Genomic DNA, 6253 nt, shown 5'->3' on the forward strand with positions numbered 1-6253 from the left:
ACAACACCGCTCCCGGATGGGCTCGAACCACCAACCTTTCGGTTAACAGCCGAACGCGCTAACCATTGCGCCACGGTAGCCCAAAAATTAAATGGTCGTCAGGTATTGCTGAAACACTTTGGCTTTTTACGTTACATTTGAGATCTCGCACCACCGCTCCCGGGTGGGCTTGACCCACCAACCTTTCGGTTAATAGCCGAACGCGCTAACCATTGAGCCACGGAAGCTCAGAAATTAAATGGTTGTCAGATATTGTGGAAAACTTATGACTTTTTACGCTACATCTGAGACCCCACAACATCTATCCCGGGTGGGCTCGAACCACCAACCTTTCGGTTAACAGCTATACGCGCTAACCATTGCGCCACGGAAGCCCAAAAATTAAACGTTCGTCAGGTATTGTGCAAAAACACTGACTTTTTACGTTACATCTGAGACCTCACAACACCGCTCCCGGGTGGGCTCGAACCACCAACCTTTCGGTTAACAGCTGAACGCGATAACCATTGCGCAACGGATGCCCAAATATTAAATGGACGTCAGGTATTGTGGAAAAACTTTGACTTTTTACGTCACATCTGAGACGTCACAACACCGCTCCCGGATGGGCTCGAACCACCAACCTTTCGGTTAACAGCCGAACGCGCTAACCATTGCGCCACGGAAGCCCAAAAATTAAATGGTCGTCAGGTATTGCTGAAAAACTTTGGCTTTTTACGTTACATTTGAGATCTCGCACCACCGCTCCCGGGTGGGCTTGACCCACCAACCTTTCGGTTAACAGCCGAACGCGATAACCATTGCGCAACGGAAGCCCAAAAATTAAATGAACGTCAGGTATTGTGGAAAAACTTTGACTTTTTACGTTACATCTGAGACCTCACAACACCGCTCCCGGATGGGCTCGAACTAACAACCTTTCCGTTAACAGCCGAACGCGCTAACTATTGCACCACGGAAGCCCAAAAATTAAATGGTCGTCAAGTATTGTTGAAAAACTTTGGCTTTTTACGTTACATTTGATATCCCACAACACCGCTCCCGGGTGGGCTCGAACCACCAACTTTTCGGTTAACATCCGAACGCGCTAACCATTGAGCCACGGAAGCTCAGAAAATAAATAATTGTCAGGTATTGTGGAAAACTTTTGACTTTTTACGCTACATCTGAGACCCCACAACATCTCTCCCGGGTGGGCTCGAACCACCAACCTTTCGGTTAACAGCCGAACGCGCTAACCATTGCGCCACGGAAGCCCAAAAATTAAACGTTCGTCAGGTATTGTGCAAAAACACTGACTTTTTACGTTACATCTGAGACCTCACAACACCGCTCCCGGGTGGGCTCGAACCACCAACCTTTCGGTTAACAGCCGAACGCGATAACCATATCGCAACGGAAGCCCAAATATTAAATGTTCGCCTGGTATTGTGGAAAAACCCTGAATTTTTACGTTACATCTGAGACCTCACAACACCGCTCCCGGATGGGCTCGAACTAACAACCTTTCGGTTAACAGCCGAACGCGCTAACCATTGCACCAAGGAAGCCCAGAATTAAATGGTCGTCAAGTATTGTTGAAAAACTTTGGCTTTTTACGTTACATTTGATTTCTCACAACACCGCTCCCGGGTGGGCTCGAACCACCAACTTTACGGTTAACAGCCGAACGCGCTAACCATTGAGTCACGGAAGCTCAGAAATTAAATGTTTGTCAGGTATTGTGGAAAACTTATGCCTTTTTACGCTACATCTGAGACCCCACAACATCTATCCCGGGTGGGCTCGAACCACCAACCTTTCGGTTAACAGCTATACGCGCTAACCATTGCGCCACGGAAGCCCAAAAATTAAACGTTCGTCAGGTATTGTGCAAAAACACTGACTTTTTACGTTACATCTGAGACCTCACAACACCGCTCCCGGGTGGGCTCGAACCACCAACCTTTCGGTTAACAGCTGAACGCGATAACCATTGCGCAACGGAAGCCCAAATATTAAATGGACGTCAGGTATTGTGGAAAAACTTTGACTTTTTACGTCACATCTGAGACGTCACAACACCGCTCCCGGATGGGCTCGAACCACCAACCTTTCGGTTAACAGCCGAACGCGCTAACCATTGCGCCACGGAAGCCCAAAAATTAAATGGTCGTCAGGTATTGCTGAAAAACTTTGGCTTTTTACGTTACATTTGAGATCTCGCACCACCGCTCCCGGGTGGGCTTGACCCACCAACCTTTCGGTTAATAGCCGAACGCGCTAACCATTGAGCCACGGAAGCTCAGAAATTAAATGGTTGTCAGGTATTCTGGAAAACTTATTACTTTTTACGTTACATCTGAGACCTCACAACACCGCTCCCGGATGGGCTCGAACTAACAACCTTTCCGTTAACAGCCGAACGCGCTAACTATTGCACCACGGAAGCCCAAAAATTAAATGGTCGTCAAGTATTGTTGAAAAACTTTGGCTTTTTACGTTACATTTGATATCCCACAACACCGCTCCCGGGTGGGCTCGAACCACCAACTTTTCGGTTAACATCCGAACGCGCTAACCATTGAGCCACGGAAGCTCAGAAAATAAATAATTGTCAGGTATTGTGGAAAACTTATGACTTTTTACGCTACATCTGAGACCCCACAACATCTCTCCCGGGTGGGCTCGAACCACCAACCTTTCGGTTAACAGCCGAACGCGCTAACCATTGCGCCACGGAAGCCCAAAAATTAAACGTTCGTCAGGTATTGTGCAAAAACACTGACTTTTTACGTTACATCTGAGACCTCACAACACCGCTCCCGGGTGGGCTCGAACCACCAACCTTTCGGTTAACAGCCGAACGCGATAACCATATCGCAACGGAAGCCCAAATATTAAATGTTCGCCTGGTATTGTGGAAAAACCCTGAATTTTTACGTTACATCTGAGACCTCACAACACCGCTCCCGGATGGGCTCGAACTAACAACCTTTCGGTTAACAGCCGAACGCGCTAACCATTGCACCAAGGAAGCCCAGAATTAAATGGTCGTCAAGTATTGTTGAAAAACTTTGGCTTTTTACGTTACATTTGATTTCTCACAACACCGCTCCCGGGTGGGCTCGAACCACCAACTTTACGGTTAACAGCCGAACGCGCTAACCATTGAGTCACGGAAGCTCAGAAATTAAATGTTTGTCAGGTATTGTGGAAAACTTATGCCTTTTTACGCTACATCTGAGACCCCACAACATCTATCCCGGGTGGGCTCGAACCACCAACCTTTCGGTTAACAGCTATACGCGCTAACCATTGCGCCACGGAAGCCCAAAAATTAAACGTTCGTCAGGTATTGTGCAAAAACACTGACTTTTTACGTTACATCTGAGACCTCACAACACCGCTCCCGGGTGGGCTCGAACCACCAACCTTTCGGTTAACAGCTGAACGCGATAACCATTGCGCAACGGAAGCCCAAATATTAAATGGACGTCAGGTATTGTGGAAAAACTTTGACTTTTTACGTCACATCTGAGACGTCACAACACCGCTCCCGGATGGGCTCGAACCACCAACCTTTCGGTTAACAGCCGAACGCGCTAACCATTGCGCCACGGAAGCCCAATGGTCGTCAGGTATTGCTGAAAAACTTTGGCTTTTTACGTTACATTTGAGATCTCGCACCACCGCTCCCGGGTGGGCTTGACCCACCAACCTTTCAGTTAATAGCCGAACGCGCTAACCATTGAGCCACGGAAGCTCAGAAATTAAATGGTTGTCAGGTATTGTGGAAAACTTATGACTTTTTACGCTACATCTGAGACCCCACAACACCGCTCCCGGATGGACTCGAACCACCAACCTTTCGGTTAACAGCCGAACGCGATAACCATTGCGCAACGGAAGCCCAAAAATTAAATGAACGTCAGGTATTGTGGAAAAACTTTGACTTTTTACGTTACATCTGAGACCTCACAACACCGCTCCCGGATGGGCTCGAACTAACAACCTTTCCGTTAACAGCCGAACGCGCTAACTATTGCACCACGGAAGCCCAAAAATTAAATGGTCGTCAAGTATTGTTGAAAAACTTTGGCTTTTTACGTTACATTTGATATCTCACAACACCGCTCCCGGGTGGGCTCGAACCACCAACTTTTCGGTTAACATCCGAACGCGCTAACCATTGAGCCACGGAAGCTCAGAAAATAAATAATTGTCAGGTATTGTGGAAAACTTATGACTTTTTACGCTACATCTGAGACCCCACAACATCTCTCCCGGGTGGGCTCGAACCACCAACCTTTCGGTTAACAGCCGAACGCGCTAACCATTGCGCCACGGAAGCCCAAAAATTAAACGTTCGTCAGGTATTGTGCAAAAACACTGACTTTTTACGTTACATCTGAGACCTCACAACACCGCCTCCGGGTGGGCTCGAACCACCAACCTTTCGGTTAACAGCCGAACGCGATAACCATTGCGCAACGGAAGCCCAAATATTAAATGTTCGCCTGGTATTGTAGAAAAACCCTAAATTTTTACGTTACATCTGAGACCTCACAACACCGCTCCCGGATGGGCTCGAACTAACAACCTTTCGTTTAACAGCCGAACGCGCTAACCATTGCACCAAGGAAGCCCAGAATTAAATGGTCGTCAAGTATTGTTGAAAAACTTTGGCTTTTTACGTTACATTTGATTTCTCACAACACCGCTCCCGGGTGGGCTCGAACCACCAACTTTTCGGTTAACAGCCGAACGCGCTAACCATTGAGTCACGGAAGCTCAGAAATTAAATGTTTGTCAGGTATTGTGGAAAACTTATGCCTTTTTACGCTACATCTGAGACCCCACAACATCTATCCCGGGTGGGCTCGAACCACCAACCTTTCGGTTAACAGCTATACGCGCTAACCATTGCGCCACGGAAGCCCAAAAATTAAACGTTCGTCAGGTATTGTGCAAAAACACTGACTTTTTACGTTACATCTGAGACCTCACAACACCGCTCCCGGGTGGGCTCGAACCACCAACCTTTCGGTTAACAGCTGAACGCGATAACCATTGCGCAACGGAAGCCCAAATATTAAATGGACGTCAGGTATTGTGGAAAAACTTTGACTTTTTACGTCACATCTGAGACGTCACAACACCGCTCCCGGATGGGCTCGAACCACCAACCTTTCGGTTAACAGCCGAACGCGCTAACCATTGCGCCACGGAAGCCCAAAAATTAAATGGTCGTCAGGTATTGCTGAAAAACTTTGGCTTTTTACGTTACATTTGAGATCTCGCACCACCGCTCCCGGGTGGGCTTGACCCACCAACCTTTCGGTTAATAGCCGAACGCGCTAACCATTGAGCCACGGAAGCTCAGAAATTAAATGGTTGTCAGGTATTGTGGAAAACTTATGACTTTTTACGCTACATCTGAGACCCCACAACACCGCTCCCGGATGGACTCGAACCACCAACCTTTCGGTTAACAGCCGAACGCGATAACCATTGCGCAACGGAAGCCCAAAAATTAAGTGAACGTCAGGTATTGTGGAAAAACTTTGACTTTTTACGTTACATCTGAGACCTCACAACACCGCTCCCGGATGGGCTCGAACTAACAACCTTTCCGTTAACAGCCGAACGCGCTAACCATTGCACCACGGAAGCCCAAAAATTAAATGGTCGTCAAGTATTGTTGAAAAACTTTGGCTTTTTACGTTACATTTGATATCTCACAACACCGCTCCCGGGTGGGCTCGAACCACCAACTTTTCGGTTAACATCCGAACGCGCTAACCATTGAGCCACGGAAGCTCAGAAAATAAATAATTGTCAGGTATTGTGGAAAACTTATGACTTTTTACGCTACATCTGAGACCCCACAACATCTCTCCCGGGTGGGCTCGAACTAACAACCTTTCGGTTAACAGCCGAACGCGCTAACCATTGCACCAAGGAAGCCCAAAAATTAAATGGTCGTCAGGTATTGTGGAAAAACTTTGGCTTTTTACGTTACACTTGAGATCCCAAAACACCGCTCCCAGGTGGGCTCGAACCACCAACCTATTGGTTAACAGCCGAACGCGCTAACCATTGAGCCACGCAAACTCAGAAATTAAATGTTTTTCAGGAGCGTAGCGTACGTAGCGTGGCGAGCGAAAATTTACGCCTAGTGCGGACGTACCTTTATACCTTGAAGAAAGAATTGTCGTCGGCCTCAGTGTTAAGTTCAACGGACTATACACAGCCCTTCATACTACACACG

At 47.5% G+C, this 6253-nt stretch overlaps 4 non-coding genes across 4 annotated transcripts; all 4 read right to left on the reverse strand.

The window, feature by feature from the left end:
• Positions 1 to 154: 154 nt before the first annotated feature.
• Positions 155 to 227, reverse strand: TRNAN-AUU (transfer RNA asparagine (anticodon AUU)). Its single transcript has one exon. It is a non-coding gene; the product is annotated as a tRNA-Asn (tRNA).
• A 1984-nt stretch (positions 228 to 2211) lies between these two features.
• TRNAN-AUU (transfer RNA asparagine (anticodon AUU)) lies at positions 2212 to 2284 on the reverse strand. The gene has a single exon. It is a non-coding gene; the product is annotated as a tRNA-Asn (tRNA).
• A 1388-nt stretch (positions 2285 to 3672) lies between these two features.
• Positions 3673 to 3745, reverse strand: TRNAN-AUU (transfer RNA asparagine (anticodon AUU)). The gene has a single exon. It is a non-coding gene; the product is annotated as a tRNA-Asn (tRNA).
• Positions 3746 to 5288: 1543 nt separating this feature from the next.
• TRNAN-AUU (transfer RNA asparagine (anticodon AUU)) lies at positions 5289 to 5361 on the reverse strand. The gene has a single exon. It is a non-coding gene; the product is annotated as a tRNA-Asn (tRNA).
• Between the last annotated feature and the right edge of the window lie 892 nt (positions 5362 to 6253).

Source organism: Phalangium opilio, unplaced genomic scaffold (assembly GCF_054372755.1).
Source record: "Phalangium opilio isolate 3A_F unplaced genomic scaffold, DU_Popi_V2 ptg000019l_1, whole genome shotgun sequence".
NCBI classification, from domain to species: Eukaryota; Metazoa; Arthropoda; class Arachnida; order Opiliones; family Phalangiidae; genus Phalangium; species Phalangium opilio.